This window comes from Castanea sativa, chromosome 8, assembly GCF_040712315.1.
Source record: "Castanea sativa cultivar Marrone di Chiusa Pesio chromosome 8, ASM4071231v1".
Lineage (NCBI taxonomy): Eukaryota > Viridiplantae > Streptophyta > Magnoliopsida > Fagales > Fagaceae > Castanea > Castanea sativa.
Window position 1 is genome coordinate 41,161,918 of NC_134020.1, and position 19,143 is coordinate 41,181,060.

Below are 19,143 nucleotides of genomic sequence, written 5' to 3' on the forward strand. Positions count from 1 at the left end.
AAGCCTAAAGCCTAAAACCTAACCAACTAGTTAACAACTACCTAATTAAAAAAGGCACGTGTGCTAAATGTGAAAAATATGTAGAGAGAAAATTTAATCTAAGTACAATTTCTAAAGACTTTTTGAAACTAATCCAAATTAGAATTATAACATGTTTTGAAACTACTACACTATCTATTTAGTAGATAAATTAATAGACTTTTTACATGTGAGAAATTATAAAACATTATATTATATAAGTGTTACTAATTTATTATTTATTTATTTATTTTCATACTTAAATCCAAATAACTCAACTAAGGGTTGATGCTTTTCTATAAAAAAAAACAAATTACTATTATTATTATTTTTTTGAAGAGATTATTATTATTATTATTTGATTATGAGGATTGAATTTTTAATTTTTGGAAAAGAATATGGACATCTCTGACATTTCACTGTCTTTATGAAAGTACGAAATAAATCTTAAAAGAGCTAGCCTTCCAAAATTGACCTTAAAACTCCTTAGCAACTTTCTTAAGTTACTTGATAATTTTATCAAAGGGGTCTATAAAATTCACTGTAAACCTTTTTAGCTTCTATAAAATTAATTTTTAGATTTTTAGATTTTAGTTAATTCAATTAATAAAAAATTTTTATCTTTAAATAAGAGATTTAGGCTCAAACTCTTCCTATACCAATAATCAATTGATGTCTTAGTTTGATATTAAGTAACAAACGTTATAAATTGAAAAACTATCAAATCTAAAATTTTATATATATATATATAGACACACACAAAAAACTATTTTAGAGACTTGCTAGTTCAAATTGTTCAATGCCAAACTCGATATTACAATCTTTAGCTTCAACCAAAAAGATGAATTATAGGTAACTGACCTAATTGGCATCAAATTCTTTAAATCATAATGTTTTAGTGCCAATCTAGTAGCCCTCCATTAATTTGCTGCAGAAAGTTAAATAAAATGTTATCATTTGCCCAAAATATTTGCTTATAGTGTTGTCCAAGCAAATGACTACTCCACCAATCAGCAAGAGCATGCTATTGTTGGATAGGAACACAAAGCTTTAGAAGCCACTGGACTTTGTACCAAAAATGGACACACATACACACACACATACAAATTTAAAAAGAAAAAGCAATTCAAAAAGTTTTGATTTGGACTAAAAAGGAATGGTGGTCACTCATTGGTAACCTTTATGTGATTTTCAAGTTACCATAATATGATTGCATGACATTTGTACTTCATTTCTTTCTTTCTTTCTTTTATTCTTCTTTCTTTTTCGTACGAGATAAAAAGTGGTTCGACATATAAATTATTAGAATAATAGTTGTTCAAACTATTAATTTTGCATCCTTATGATTTATGAATGTGATACTTTCTCTTTAGATCAATCTAGAAGATGTATTATTTGCTAATCTAACAACTTTTTATCGATTCGACCATGTGTTGACCTCCGAGTACCCAGATCTTTTAAAGCTAAAAAATCAATTAAGCTAACTAATGAGTTAATTAAGACAGGTTCCTCTTTTGTGCCTAATGGCCTGTTTGGGAGTTTAGAGAGAGAGGAGAGTAGAGGGGAGTAGAGGGGAGGGGAGTAGTGGAGAGAAGAGTAGAGGAGAATGATTACCCTCCACCTTGTTTGGATGTTTTTATAATTAGTAAGGGGGAAGGAAGTAATTAGCCCTTCCCCTTGTTTTTAACATTGTAATTTTATAAATATAATAAGGGTAAATTAGGTAATTTACTTTATCAATAATTTTATGTGCTCTACTCTCCCTCCAAATCTCTCCAATTTGGGGGAATTAAAAATGAGGGGGTTGGAGGTAATTGAAACCCCTTCAAACCCCTCCAAACCCCTCCCCCTCCTTCCTTAAAAAACTCCCAAACAAGTTAATTGAATTACTCCCTTTCTCTCTACTCTACTCCCCCTCCTTTTTTAAACATCTAAACAGGCCATAATTGTGAGCTATATAAAATTCTCTCTTGTTGCATTCTAACCAATTGGAATATTATTATGTTTATTTTTATAGGGATCAAGTGGATGAAGTAGAACATTAAGGGGGCGTTTGAGTGAGTAGTTTAAGTTATATTGTTTGGGTGTTTTTGATATACGTGTAGGTAAAAAAGTGTGTGAAAATATGTGTAATGTGTGAAAATGTGTTATAACTAGTTAGTTTGTTTAGCATGCATGTTTATATAGACGATAGTATAAGTAGGGGAAGTAAATTTGGCAATATATATGATTACGCCTCATATAATTTTTTTGGTTAATTTTACACAATTTAATTACTTTTCATAATCATTAAAATTCTAAAAATCTCACTTTTAGATTCTTGACATGTACATCAAACTTTGTGCTGATTGGAAGTTATTTACAATCTGATCTATAAACCCATGTTTTATATATAATTTTAAAGTTTTCAAAATAAACCTTTAAACATTTTACCAATGAGATAAATATTCATATTTGATTATTTTCATGTTTTGTAAACATTGAGGAAATAAAGAGACAATGTACCTTTGAGAAATTAAGAAACAAAGCCATAACATAATGTATATATTATATTTCATTAAAACACAAAAGAAAACAACAACAACAACAACAACGCAAGTTTTATATTGGACAAAATACTCATACTAGATATTATGATCAAGGATTACTTGATCAACCACCATCTGCATTGACTTTAGAGATCCCTCTTGAAACTTTTTTCAAATACAACAAGAGTTTGATCTCAATGATTATACCAATTCATTAAATGTTGAGGGGTCGCAAGGGCAATTCTTGAATATCAATATTCGGGAAGAGATCAAGGATCATAGCAAGATCCTAGCTATATTATATTCTTCAATACATGACTCTAAGCCCTCTGCTCAAACAAAAGTGTAATCCTTTGGAATTGAAAATTCCTTTTAGATTTATTATAATCTAAATGTGGATTTGTAAAAATACACATCTAATATAAATAAAATAAAATAAAATCTCCGCCCACCTACTAGTTCAGATCTTGGATTGAGGAAGACCCAAGTTTTCTTATTTCTGTTCTAAATGAGGATGGATGTATTGTATCTTGACTGTTTGTTTGGATTAAATGAGATTTTCCTTAATTAAAATAAAAAATAAAAATAAAAAAACAAAAATCTCTCTTCCAAACCACCCCCCCACCCTTCCCTAAAAAAAAAATCAAATAAATGACTTTGATTAAGTAATATTATTGCATTAAAAAGTGTTAACCATTATCTTGAGGTTCTCAACGTTAGCAGTGGCATCCGTTGAGAAAAGGACTTTTCCATTTTTTTACCCAATTGAAAATAATATAAGTTTAAATGATAATAATAATAATAATAATAGTCTAATTGTGTGATGTGTTATAGCTACGCGAGTACATGGAAAAAACATGTTGCGGAAATCATCTTCTTCTATTTTTTGGTTTTTTTTTTAATTTGGTATCCAACGTAATGAATTCCAATTGCATATGTTATTGTTTGTGTGTGCTTTTTTTATTTATTGATTTTGTATAAATTAGGATTTTTTTCCCTTTTGACTTAGCAATGCTTATTGGGTTTTTTAACTATAAAAATAGTGTACATATAATAAGATAATGAACACGAGTTTCATTTAATTTTTATTATGGGAAAGTCAACTGCAAAAGTTGAATTTTTTGATTGTGTACATTAAAAAGGAAAATATCTTCAGATTTAGTATAAAATGAATCATATATGATGACTGAATTGAAATATAATAAGAAACAATTATTTTGTCATGTAGGGTTTTTCTTTTATTTATATTTTGTTAACATTGCATAGATATTACTTTTATTTTCATATATTAATTTAGTCTTAAATTTTAATATATCTCTTAATTGTAAATTTTGAAAAAAAAAATCATTCTTTTGTCTTATCAAAAAATGAAAAGAAAGTTCTAATTTTGTCCTTACATTTGTCTCTCTTTCTCAAAATATATATATATATATATATATATATATACACACACATGCGCACTTTGTAACAAGGTGATATTGTTTACTCTCATTTATAAAGCAAAATAAGGTTGAATCTCGATTTTCTCTACGGTAACTATTATATATTTTTACGCATAAATAAATATATATATATATATTTTTTTTTTTTACTAGCTTGGCTGATCGAGTTGACCTCCACACTAATATGATAAAACCATTTGACTAGAATTACTTGAAACTTGAACAACTCTTTTCTCATATTAAAATTATTTAATTATTCATTATTTATATATTAGTTTGTTTATTGGATGATTTGGTTACCTCTAATTAATATTTAATAGTATGATAAAAGTTGTGGGGAGTAAAATGGCCCAAATGGGAATATGAGCCTTTGGGCTGTAACATGGAGGGCCGACCTGCTCCAGGATTAAACTCTATGAGTCGGCCCATACGCCGAGGGTCCGAGGATACAGCCGAGGACGAGCTTTTCCTCGGAAAAGCCCTAGAGAATTCAAAGTTTCATTATGGAGGTCAAAGCACAACTCTGGAGAGACCAGTGGTTAAAAGGGGACATCCTGAATCTTCTAGATGCACCAGTATTAAAGAAAATATCAAGAATAAAGGCTGCCACCTCCGCATTAAAGGCTCTGCACCTACCTCCCTGGCCGCATTAATGGGGAGGTGACCCCTGAACAGTGAGGTGGAAACTTCTAGTCACTGTTCAAAAAGTATCAGGAAATGAAGTATAAATGGGGGGTAAAGGCCAAAGAAAATGGGGGATCGGAAAACTAAGAAAGAAATTAAGAACTTGTAATCTTGAAGGAAGAAAGAGAAATAATAAAGAAGTAGTCCTCGGCTCGAGTCCGAGGAGATCCATTTGTCATTATCGTTCGTTATTTACTTGTGTTTGCTTATAAAAGCCTTTTATCAAGTTCTCAGTACTTCTAACCTAGGTTTCAAGCCCACACTCTACAAATTTTTATTGTTTAAGGCTCATTGGGCCTGAGCCCGTGATTGTCTTTGGGTCCAGGTGCAATTGTGCACTTACAAAAGTCATAGATGATACTGATAGAACCGTTAGACTATAATTACTTGAATTTTAAAGATATCTTTTACATATAAAATTTTACAATTATTAATTATTGTGAACTTTTTTTGTTTATTTAGAAAACCTTGGGTCATCCTAGCTCCTAAGTCCTAAGCTTTCTTTCTTTTCTTTTCTTTTTAGAGATGGAACTCCTTAAGCTAAGGTGCTGTCTGATAAAACTGTCTCTCTCAAGATATTTTACTTTCATTGTAAGGTGCTCGTTAACACGACCCTTTCAAAAATATAGAAAGATGGTTTTTTTTTTTTAATTGTGGTCCCAAAAAAATCAACTACATCTTTTTAGACTTTTACATTCTAGATTTTCCCCGTAGAGGTGGCACTAGTTGTGGTGGTGACAATAATTTATATAAATAATATATTCCCCATGAAAATTGGATGCTCCCAAATAAACTTTCATGATAATTTTTTTTTTTAGAAAGTTTTAACTTATGATATCCATTCTTGATGATAGATTTTTATCATCAGATCAAAACCTCAATCAGTTTTTTGGTATAGGTGGGAATTAACTTTCACAATAATTTTGAATTACCTTTCTTTTAACCCAAATCAAGGAATTCAATATTTGAATGGATATGTCAAGAGGAAACCAACAACAAAGTAACTATCCCTTATTATTATTATTTTTAAAAAAAAAACTATAACTTATCTAACATCACTGCATTGGAAAAAAATTAGTTCAAAGTAAAATCATATTGAAACTAACTTTAAGATTATTTTGCAAATGCTGAATTATGGATTAAACTTCAAATTACTATCCAAATAATTGGAACAATTTTTAGAATTCACACCCACTGTGTGAAATTCTAACTCCAGGCTTAAACTTACCCATGCTAATTTTTGTAGATATGAAATAATTTAGGGTAAACTACATATTTAGTCCCTAACCTTTATACCATATTTCAATTTGGTCCTTAACCTTTCAATTGTGTCAATTTGGTCTCTAACCTTTTAATGTCGTGTCAATTTAGTCTTTGTCATTATATATTAGATGAAAATTGTTTACATAGCAAACAGTCAAAATAAATTTTAGTTTATTGTCACATCAATAGAAGCTAATTTTTTATTTTAGCCATTAGACATGTTATTAATTTTCATCCAAAAGATAACTGTAGAGATTAAATTGACACGGTACTGAAAGGTTAGGGACCAAATTGATACAATTAAAAGGTTAGGGATCAAATTGAAATATGGTATATAAGATAGAGACCAAATACGTAGTTTACCCAATAATTTATCATTTTCAGGTTACAGAATCAAATCAAGTTTATAATGAAATGGAACAATTTGGACAAGCAACATTTTCAAGGTCTTAATCCTGTTTGGTCTCAGTTATGCATCCAACTTATTGATGTTGAGATCTGAATCATCTGATCAATACCCTTGCTACTTGTTGAGGCAAAAAATTTATTAGTTTGTCTAGTAAATTCGGTGCACTTTTTTAATGATTATTTGAGCCAAACAGTGCAAATATTCTTGGTCCCTCCTGTTTCAATACTCATATTATGTTGTATAAAAAAAATACTCATATTATGTTCAATTACAAATTTGAACTTTTTTCTTTAAAAAAGAAAGAAAAAATAAAGAAAAAAATATAATTTATTTTGGAATTCTAGTTACTTGGAAGAATTTGTTAGTCCTAGATACTTAACTTCAATTAAGTCCCAACAAAATTATCATAACATGAGATGAATATATATATATATATATATATATATATATATATATATATTTATATAAGATAGAATTCTACTCTAGCCTAATCTAAGTGTATATGTGTGTGAAGCTCCTTTCTAGAAACTTGAACCCCGGCCCTTGCCCCTCACACCTCACAAACACTTATACTTGTAGAGTGACATTAACAAGATAGAGTATATACTTTTTTTTTTTTTTGAGAAAGAAATAGAGTATATACTTAGAATCATTGCGTGACAAAAATAAATGAAATTTCCAATAATACCCCTCTTTTTTCTTTTTATATTTATGTTGAAATGGATAATTTTGTTATTTACTCATCAGAATTCTATCTTTTTCTTTTCTTTTTTGTTAGTTATATTATGGAGTATATTAAATGATGTCTTTAAGATAATCGTTAGTGACATCCTTAACATATCTCTCTTATTCATCAAAAAAGAAATATATATCTCTATTGCGTTAAGAAAGCAAAAAAACAAAAAAAACAAAAAAAAACAAAACAAAAAACAAAAAAACAAAATTTAATAAAAAAAAGTTGAACTAGATTATATTGAAAATTTCACCTATATGATTGTTTTAGGACACTCAATAATTAGCTTGCTTCCAAGCCGGCCAACTGTAAAGAATCAAGAGGTCTTTTTCGATAGCAGCAGTTTCTTTAAACCAGCAGTAGCTAACGTCTCTTCGATAGCGGTATGGGTTCGGCTACACGTGCTTCCATTGGAGCTTTATGAAACGGAGGTGCTTAAGCAGATTGGTGAAGCCATTGGTAAAGTCTTAAGGATTGATGCCCAAACTGCCATGGAGGCGAGAGGAAAGTATGCGAGGTTATATATTCAAGTGGACTTGAATAAGCCACTCATCAACACAGTGCTAATCGGTAGATTTGAGCAACCGGTGGTCTACGAGGGGATTCATAAACTGTGTTTCGTATGCGGGAGGGTAAGACACAAGAAGGACGACTGTCCTCATATCATTCGGAGCTCTACATCGCCGGTGAGAGGTGGTAACGATGATCATGGTGATTCAGCAGGGTCACGCCTAATGCATGGCACAGATGGTACAGCAAGTAGGGGTGGCATGTCAGAAGGTAGTGGAATGAATACGGATAACGAACCGTACGGGCCTTGGATGTTAGTGACACGTAAGAAAGGTGGACAGCATGGCGCCAGAAAATCCATGACCTTGGAAGGACACACAGGTTTAGGGAAATCAGCGGTACATCAGGCAAGTGGGCTAAGGCCTTCAACGAAGTCCACTACAATGGGCTGGGCCAAGGAGGTTGTATCGTTGAAGTTAGCTGATCCGGAACCTAGTAATAAGGTCAATCAGCTGGGCCCGTTTCAAGTGGGGACTAAAGTGGGGGGACATGAGCCCAAGCCAAACCTTAGCTCGTCAGTTAGGGGCAAAAAAGGTATAGCGAGGACTAGGGCTTCATTTACTAATACGAAGGTGGACACACTAAATAGTCAGACTTGGAGTTGGCGCAGCACAGAGGGCAGTAAGGAAAAACCAGAGAACACCTTCAAATTCACAGCCCCGGTCCAAGCTAAAATGGAACTTAAAGATAAGGGGAAGAGGAGTGGAGGTTCTGAAGTAGTTCCGAACAGGTGGACGGTCACTGAAGGAGATGACAATCCTACTATGATCTTAGAGAGAGCCGGTGATAGAGTGGTTGGAGGCAGACTTGGGAACTCGGCATGCCACCAAGCTGAGCTAGATGTTCAAGTCGACCCGGAAGTTCATCACAACTGTATCAGCAGAGGTGCGGAACAGGGGGACCTTGAAATAATACCTGACGCTGTGGCCAGGGAGGGAGTGGACAAAGGAAAGGATGGTGAAGTTGGGATGGATTATGAGGATGGCGGTGGAGGTACTACGTCTGTTTGAGAGGCTCTCTATCCTTAATCAAAATATCGTTATGAATATCATCATTTGGAATAGTAGGGGTGTTCTGAAGCCCAATTTTCAGAAGCATGTAAGGGATTTGGTAAGGAATCACAATCCGGCAATTATGGTGATTATGGAAACTCGTCTTGGGGGTGAAAGAGCTAGGGAGGTCACTGACAGGCTCCCATTTGATGGTGCGATCCATACGGAAACAATTGGACTCACTAGAGGCTTGTGGCTTTTATGGAATACGGACATGGTGGAAATCGAGTTGCTGGCCACTACAGAACAAGAGATCCATGTTGAAGTTAAGGTACTTTCCTCTAATCTATCCTGGTTTTTTACTGCAATTTATGCTAGCCCTAGGAGTGAGGAGAGATGCATCCTGTGGAATAACTTGTCCAGAGTTGCGGAGATGCATAATAAACCTTGGGTGATAGCTGGAGACTTCAATGAACCCCTTATTGATGAGGATAAACTGGGGGGTAGACCAGTGAGTATTAACAGATCCCTTCTTTTTAAGGAGTGCTTAGACAGGTGCAATATGGTGGATTTAGGATTTAACCGGCCTAGGTTCACTTGGACTAATAGGAGAGATGCCAATTGCTTTATCCAGGAAAGGATTGATAGATATTTTGTGAATCCGAGTTGGTGTCTCCTATACCCTGAAGCCAGAGTTTCCCACCTCACGAGATGTTACTTGGATCACTGTCCAGTTCTCCTTGAAACCCTGCCTAGAAGGATGACCTATCTCAGCAGACCGTTTCGATTTCAAAGCTTCTGGCTCTCAGATCCTTCCTTTCCGAAAGTCGTCAATCAGGCGTGGAGGAGGTCCATGGAGCTCTCGGAAAATATAGAAAACTTTGCTAAGGAGGCTAAGTTGTGGAATAAGAATCACTTTGGGAATATCTTTGCTAAGAAAAAGAGAATCATGGATCGGTTAGATGGGGTGCAAAGAGCAATGGCCAATAACCCCTCCCCCCCCCTGATGCAATTGGAAAATCAGCTCCTTATGGAGTTGGACATGGTGAATGGTCAAGAAACGGAGCTCTGGGCCTTAAAAGCTAGGATGAATTGGCTGGTGTTGGGTGACCGGAACACTTCTTTCTACCACATCTCGGCTCTAGCCAGGAGGAAAAGGAACCATATTTTGTCAGTTCAAAATGGGGTAGGGGAATGGATTTATGAGGAAAGGGATGTTATGAATTTTTTTAGGGAAGGATTTCATAAGTTGTATACCACAAGTCAAGAGTCGGCCACAGGGGAGCTTAATTATCACTCCCAATGGCAGGCCAAACTATCGGAGGAAGAAAGAGAAGAGATCAGCCATATGGTGTCCGAGGAGGAAATTTCAGCTGCTTTGTGGTCTTTGAAGGCTTTTAAAGCCCCTGGACCGGATGGTCTTCATGTTGGCTTTTTCCAACGGTTCTGGATCATCGTTGGGGATTCGGTTAGAGAAGAAATCAAGAAAGTGTTTAGGGATAGAAAAATTCCTGACTATATGAATAGCACTAACATCGTTCTTATTCCGAAGGTGCAAGGTCCTGAGACAATTGGAAGCTACCGCCCCATAAGCCTCTGCAATTCTGTGTACAAGATCATTTCCAAAGTGCTGGTTGGGAGAATCCGGCCCTACTTGGATAAGATTATTTCCCCTTGTCAGGCAGCCTTTGTTCCAGGAAGGAGGGGGGTGGATAATACAATCATTGTCCAAGAGATCATTCATACGATAGGCAAAACAAGAGGGAAAGTGGGGTATATGGCGCTTAAAATTGATTTAGAAAAGGCTTATGACAAACTTGAATGGAGCTTTATAAAAAGTATGTTGAGTAGGTTCAATCTCCCTAATAACCTCATTGAGATTATCATGAGTTGCATCTCCACCGTCACAACTTCTATTCTCTTCAATGGAGGTAGTTTGGAGCCATTTTCCCCAACTAGAGGAATTAGGCAAGGGGACCCCTTATCTCCATACATTTTTATCATGTGCATGGAGTACCTTGGTCAGTTGATACAAGAGAAGTGCGAAGAGGGATTATGGAAACTAGTGAAAGCTTCTAGAAGTGGTCCTTCCTTTTCACATCTCTTTTTTGCTGACGACTTGGTTCTCTTTGCAAAGGCTAACACTGAGAATTGTATGGCCATTAAAGAAGTCCTTGACAAATTCTGTAAGGATTCAGGTCAAGTTATTAGCAGTGCAAAGTCAAGAGTTTTCTTTTCCCCCAATGTTGGCCAGGATGAAGAGGATGCCTTTGTCTCCACTCTCGGATTCCAATCAACAAGCTGCTTGGGGAAGTACCTTGGATTTCCCATTAGACACCGCGGAGGATCGAATCAGGACTTTAATTTTGTGTTAGATAAAGTGAAATCTAAGCTTACCGGGTGGAAGGCAAACCTCTTGTCTATGGCAGGGAGATCTGTCCTTATCCAAGCTGCCTCTTCAACTATTCTGGCTTATGTGATGCAGAGCTGCATGTTGCCTAGGAAGGTGATAGAGGGTATTGATAGAGTCAATAGGAACTTCCTATGGGGCTCCTCAGATAATAACAAAAAAATGCATTGGGTGGGGTGGAAAAAGGTGACTAGACCAAAGGAAGATGGGGGGTTGGGCCTCCAAACAGCCAGGGGAAGAAATACGGCTTTGCTCGCTAAATTAAATTGGCGGTTCCACACCGAGGAAAAAGCGCCATGGGCAAGGGTGCTTAGAATGAAGTATTGTAACCATCAACGAGTTAACTCGAGGAATGCCAATAAGCTATCAAGCTCTAGAGTTTGGAAGAGTCTTAAGGTGGGAGAGGACGTGTTCAAGAAAGGCATTAGATGGCTACCTGGGGCTGATAGCAATTTGGATTTTTGGCATGATAATTGGTCAGAGATTGGTCCGTTAAGGCATGTCATTCAAGGCCCTTTGACTCAACAATCTCGGTTTTAAAGTTAAGGAAATTGGCCATCCCTGGTGGGTGGGATTGGGATAGGTTGCGATGGAGTTGACGAATGATATCAAAAGGGTCATTCAAGCCACTCCTTACCCTTCAGCGCCTAGAACAAGATAAATTGGCCTGGAAGCTCTCGCCAAAGGGAGTTTTTGATCTAAAATCAGCGTACTCTCTGACCTTAGCGCCTGACCTGGAAGTTCCTTTTAGGGGGAAGTGGATTTGGAAGCTCAAAACATTGCCAAGAATTCAATTTTTTGTTTGGCAATGCATGCACAATAGCATTGGTGTCAGGGAATGTCTCTCGGCAAGGGGTATTGCAGTAGAAAACTCTTGCCCTATATGTCTCAATGATCCTGAAAATATAATCCATGCCTTGCGAGACTGCCCCTCGGCTAAAGCCATCTGGCACCAACTTGGCGTGCCTTCCTTAGACCAGATGTTTTTTGCAGAGGATTTAAAGGAGTGGCTTATTTCTAATTGTAATGCTAAGCTGATCCACAGATCAGATCAGCTTCCGTGGTTCCAGGTATTTCTGTTTGCAATTTGGATGATCTGGAAAAATAGAAACCATTACGTCTTCAAAGGTGGAGTGCAGAACCCAAATGTAGCTAAGGAGATATTGGCCCGAGCCATAGAGTACAATCACTGTGCAAACAGCCACACAGCAGCAAAAAGATTGGTTTTAAAAAGCATTAGATGGGAAAAACCCAATACCGGCTGGAAGAAACTCAATACCAGTTGATTCTCTCGGTTGGCTGGAGGTGGAGGTGTGGTTAGAGATGACACAGGTATGTGGGTGTTGGGATATGCTAGGAAGATTGGCCCAGTGAATAGCTTCCTTGCTGAATTGTGGTCCCTTAGAGATGGACTCTTCCTTTGTGTGCAAGCCCAGGTGCAAGCCTTGATTGTAGAAATGGATGCCAAAGCCTTGGTAGATGCCTTTTTGAATCCGACTAACTCAAATGTTATCATCTCCTCTCTTATGGAGGATTGCAAGCATTTTGCTAACCAGATTCCACAGGTTAGATTTAAACATGTCTATAGAGAAGCGAATAGATGTGCGGACCAATTGGCTAAACTTGGGTTATCCATGGAGACTGAGTTTGCTGTTTTTTCTAATCCTCCTATGGACATTGTTCCTGTTGTAGAAGCTGACTGCCGTGGGCTGTTTGTAAACAGGCTATGTCCTGATCCTGTTTTTTCTGTTTAGCTTAATGTTATTTCTTTTTCTACCAAAAAAAAAAGAGGTCTTTTTCGATACTAACATAGATATCAGGTGATGAAAAAAGTGCAACTGGAAGCAACAAGTCGTCATGGTCCAAGCTTAGTTGCAGCCGCGACTTATCATATATATTGGATCACATGGAATTTTACAACTAGGAATTTTAGCTAAAGGGTTCATTAAGAAATGTAAGTTAAAATAATTTTTTTTTTAGGGTCAATTAAAATAAAACTTGACTAGATCGAGTTACCAGAAGAAAAAAAAAAAAAACACACAAATGCATAAAATTTTACAATTCATTTCTAAGAGTTTTCATATTTTTAATCACAAACCCTTTGTATTTCCTAAAACTTAAAATATATAAAGTTATATCATGTTTATATTATGGATTTTATTAATGTGTGCCCTAAGGGCACACAATAATTATTCATTTTTGGAAAAAAATTTCTCAGAAATTGAAAAAGTGTTGACAGCTTTTTCAATTTTCGAGAAAATTTTATTATAAATCGATAGCTTAATGTATGTCCTAAGGGCATATATTAACCAGACCCTTATACTATATATACACACATTCGCACACATTACAATTTACACACAAAAAATTATTAAAAAAAATGTTTATAATCAATATTAAACATACCTACACATATAATATAAATTTATAATAAAATAGACACTCGCAACTCACAAATATTCACTCTTTATTCTTAGAATTGAAGATACCAAGATAGTCAGATAATTAACTGAGATGAGATGAGATTCATGAGAGAGAGATCTATATGATCTGTGCTATTGTTTGGTTTTAGGATAGGCTGATCTGTGTTGTTTTAATTTTGGACTGGTTTGGCCTGTGTTATTGTCTAGTTTTGAGTTGGACTTATCTGTTATAAGGACTGGCGTTGGAACTAACCTAAAAGGAAAAGGCTTGAGGCCCAAAGAGTCCAATACAATTAATTTTTAGAGAGTGTGCTGGAAAATTAGACTTTAATAAATCAGAAAAATAATTATAGTGAGTCCAAATAAAAAGAAAACAAGAATACAATTGTATTGCACGCAGTAAATCGTCCTCGGCACAGTCTGAGGAGACTAAATCTTATATATATATGCTTTTTTTGGTTTTGGTTGCAAGTCATGTTCCTGATGCTACATTTTTTTTCTCTCGCCCTTCGACCTCCTACTCCCTACATTATATAGCTTCTCTTAGATGATCTTGACCCTCCATTTGTTGACCATCCAGGCCACCACTTGAGTGTCTGTCCTATCAGACACCTTTCCAACCCCCTTATGAGTTGCGGCAACACTGTTCAGGAATCTTCTCCACATAAATGCAACCAAGAGGTTTGGTGGGACGCATTAAATATGGTGGTAGCTCCCAACTTTTCAATCATGTTAGCATTAGCCCCTCCTCAAAGCTCTTTCTGTATTGTACGACCTCCTTTCATGACGTGTTATTGACACAAACTTATAGTCTGAGGGCGTGGCCTCCTCGACAGGGTAACTGTCCTCTTTGGCCATGAATATGACACGTGATGCAATTACCTTACTGAAATTTCTATACTCACATTTGTGATTAGGGTGTACAAAATTTAAGTAAAATATATTTTTAAAGTAAAGTAAGCTAATAAAAAAATATTTTTTATATATAATATTTTTATTTTCAAGGCAGGAGTTCATTTGTACCCCCCTGAACAACACTTAACGCCCCTCTTGGAATTATATCATTCTCTCCTCCAAATCGAGATATCCCCCTCTCTTGCCCAAAAAAAAGATTGATTGAATTATAAAAAATTTGAAACTTGAAATACAATCTTTTTTATTTTTTGGTAGAAAACGTGAAATACAAATAATCCTATTTATTAAATTGTTTGCTTTATTGGTAAGCCGACAATTGATTGCCAAGGTCCTTTTCAGCATAAAGATATCCATGTTGCACGTGAATGGAGCCTTGAGAATTTAAACGTGTCAGACCTGGATTGAAGCATTTATGTCTGATACAAATTAGAATAGGCAAATTCATGTGCAGATTGATGGACGAGGTTAAGCTACATCATTGGAGATGGCCACCCATCCCAATGCATTATTAAACTATTACTATTATATCGCAAATTTAGAGGATTAATACGCCAATCGCTCATATGGAGATTTTTAAATTCAATTCATATGGATTTGTTTATACATAGTATCAGAAAAAACAAAAAACAAAAGCAAACAAAATAGAGCAATCCTAGATATCCAATTATTTCCATAATTTTTTTTCACAATTTATCAAGGTGATAAGACCTTATAGAGCAATATCAACTTCATGCACACAGCACAATCACCACTAATACTATTAACTCAAATTAGTCAATTGCTGAAAAAAAAAATGTAAAATGTTTTATATCCCTAAATTTAGTATTCAAAAATCAAGAAACTTTGTGGTTACACAATTATCTTCAATGCAATAAACTCACTTATGGTTTGGATCTTGATCTCAAGGAGCCAAGGAAATTAGGAAGAAAGAAATCTCCTTCCATTGACTGCCCTTTGATCCCCAAAAATTGAGGGAGATTTCCAATATATATATATATATATTTGCATTTTTCAATCTCTTCTTGATATATGGTTCTTCACATTGAGAATTTATCAATTACCTTAACTAGTAAGTCTATTGGACTAAAAGAAGAAGTAGTAAGTCTTTTTTTTTTTCTTTTTTTTTTTATGGGAACTACTAGTAACTAGTAAGTAATAGACAACGTATGAGTGAACTTCTTCAAACTTTATCCCCACCAATAACGTTAATGATTTGTCAAACACCCATAAAGAATAAGTGAGTCAAATCAACTCTTATGGTGTATATATGATCTCTACAAGGCTCCCATCTCCAAACTAAAAACAATAATATATTCAGCAAAGAAAAAAAGCCAATTAAAAGCAATAATAACCGATTACATTGTTACTAATTGATCAAGCTCTATGATTTGTCAAACACCCCATAAAGAATAGTAGTCAACTGTTAGAGAATAGATGATAGATATGAACTCTACAAGGCTCCAATTGAGAGAGAAAAACTAAACCCTTCAAATTTGATTGCTATACGCAACAATCTTTATGATTAGTTTTTAAGTGGCCGTCAATGTGAAAGCAATCTATGAATAAGATTATATTCCTTTACCTAGATTAGAGGACACCAAAAGATTGATAAGAAATGTTCAACAACTTCCTTAAGACCATGATAGCCTGAAAAAAAAAATCCTTAGTTGGTTTCATGTCGAACGAGTATCAAAGTATGACTTAGACCTTAGCAACCAACCTTAGCTTAACCCATTTATTTTATTGAGTTGAAATCCAAATTCAACCTATTAACTATTGATTGACTCAAAGTGCCTATATTTTTGGCTAGTTAGTGAACACTACCGAAAAATTTGGCTACGTTGAGCTACACTTAGGGCTCATTTGGATTGGAGGGGAGTTGGCTGAGACTAATTTTAAGTCAATTTTACTTTCTTTCTTTTTATCAAAAGTCAATTCTACTTTATTTTAGTTTACTCATCCTCAATCCAAATGAACCCTTACTAATTAGCTTAGGATTAAGAGCTTCAACTCTCTCAATTTTGATAATTTTTTAGGGCCAGGTACATCATTGCACACATGACACACGAAAATTGTTTAATGATCAAAATTGAATTTTATCATAAAAATTGAGGGATATAATTACATGCAGCTTTTCTCTATATTTTACTAGTGATAACTGTTGATCCCTAGAAGATAAAAAATGCAGCAAGTTTTAGTTTAAAGTTTAAACATGATGTGATAAGATTAGCATGCTTGGTCAAAATTTTGATAGAGTAAATAGTTAATAATATAAGTCCATAGATTTGATTGGATCTCATTGGAGTAGGTGAGGTCCGTCAATCGTAAATTTCTTAATGCTACCATGAAAACCTTGTTTTCAATATGAAAGTAATAATAAGTTTTAATTAACTCAAATAGAAAAAGACAAAAAAAGTTAATAAATGCTTTAATAATATTGGTTTAGGAAATTTTATAAAAAAAAAATTATAAGAAAAAAATAATTAATTTTTTTGAAATTTTTTTATTTTTCTCATGAAAATGTTATCAAAACTTTCATAAAATAGTCAATTAATAATATTCTAAGAGCATTCTTTAACACTACTAAAGTACTAATAAGAAAAATTCATGATTAAATGAAAGAGTTGGATTTGAATTTTATTTCCAGAAAAGATTATGTTTAACCAGCCAAACAAAATTAAAATATAAATGCACATTAATAAATTGTCCCAACTGGATGCACCACATGTTGCTAATCTGTTGGCTACAATTCACAAACGTTTGATTATCCACTAAACTAAAAGTAGTTTGTGTCCAAACAGTAGAACATTTCTCGAAGCTGTGTTGTTAGTTACCTACCAATAACAAGAAGGACAAAACTTAGATACAATGTTGTTCTTTAGGTTTTCCTTTCAAAATTCTGCCATGTGGTTATTTAACCAAAAAATACACTTTCATCTCATGAGAAAAAATTCACATAGCAAAATTTTAAAATGGGAATTTAAAGAACAACACCTAAGTACTATGCCTAAATTTTACCTTAACAAAAATATCTTTAAGACTTTAACTGCCTAAGAAGAATCTACCAATGATAACTAGTACTGTATTATCCTTAATTATTCTCTCACACTTGTTGACGGACACTTATTACTAGAAACTTAACTATTCTCTCAGGGTTGTTGATGTAACTTCATAAATTTAAGTGCAATTTACATATATATTTTTAAAGGGAAATATTAATGGGTGCTATAAGGACATCGATTTAGGACATGTTTTTTAAAAAAATTTATAAGAAAAAAAAACAATTAAATATTTTAATGACTTTTTATATTTCAAATGAAAGTGGTGTAAAAAGTTTTCTTAGAATGATTTATTAACAAATGTTCTAAGTACACTCGTTAGTATAATTTTGTTTTTAAATAAGATCTATTTTGTAGGTTTCAATTAGTTCAACTAATAAAGTTTTTTTTTCGAATAATCATCATTGGATGGAATTTTGCTTTCACAAAAAATAATTTATGTTTTTTGTCTAAATGATAAAAAGACAAATATCATAAAGCAAATACCACATATTCAAATTCTATAATATATATCACCTGCTCCAATGAGATCCAATCAAATCTATGGTCTCATATATAATATGAGACAATAGATTTGACTAGATCTCCTTGGAGTGGGTAAAGTCCATCAATAGTAAAATCTTAATGCTACTAAGAAAATCTTGTTTTCAATATAAAAGTCGTAATAAGCTATAATTAACTCAAATAATAATAAAAATTTATGATTGAATGGAACTATAAAAAAGTTGGATTTGAATTTTATTTCCACAAAGGATTGTGTTTAACTAGCAAAAAAAATTAAAATATGAGAAAAGTTAACGAAGGCCTTAAGAACAATGATTTATGATTTTTTTAAAAAAATATAAAAAAGAAAAATAATGATTTTTTTATTGACTTTTTATATTTCTTATAAAAATAGTTTCAAAACTTTCATAGTTTATTAATAATTGTCCTAAGACACCAGTTAACACAACCCATAAAATACAAATGCATGTAAATAAACTATCCTAATTGGACGTGGAGTTTAATCCCCGCTTACACCAAAAAATCGATTAATGTCTTAGTCTAATGATAAAAAACTATCATCTGAAATAGACGTCATAGGTTAAAATTATCTATTACTCCCTCCGTCCCACTTTGTTTATCATCTATTCCATTTTGGGATGTTCCAAAATGTTGTCCTGTTTCTAAAAATAAAATTAATTAATTTACTAATATTCCTATTATACCCCTACTTTATTTTCAAAACTATTTGAAAAGCTGATAAATTTATTTAATGGCAGTTTTGTAAATTTATACATTTTTATAAGATAGACAAGATAATAAATGATGTTCCCTTAAAAAGTTTGAATTTTCAAATAGGACAAACAAAGTGGAATGGAGGGATTAAAAAAAAAACACTAGATGTGCCACATGTTGCTAATCTATTGGTTACAATTCACAAAAGTTTGATTAATTACTAAACTAAAAGTAACATCTCTCAAAGCTGTTAGTTGTTAGTTACCAACCAATAAAACAAGAATATCTTTTAACTGCCCGAGAAGATTCTACTAATGATAACTATTGTTTTATCCTTAATTGTTCTCTCACACTCCATAATGTATACTTTTTACTAAAAACTTCATAAATCCACGAAAAATAATTATTATTATCCTTAATTGTTTCCTCATACTAGTTGATGTGCACTTTATACTAGAAAATTTACATATATATATATA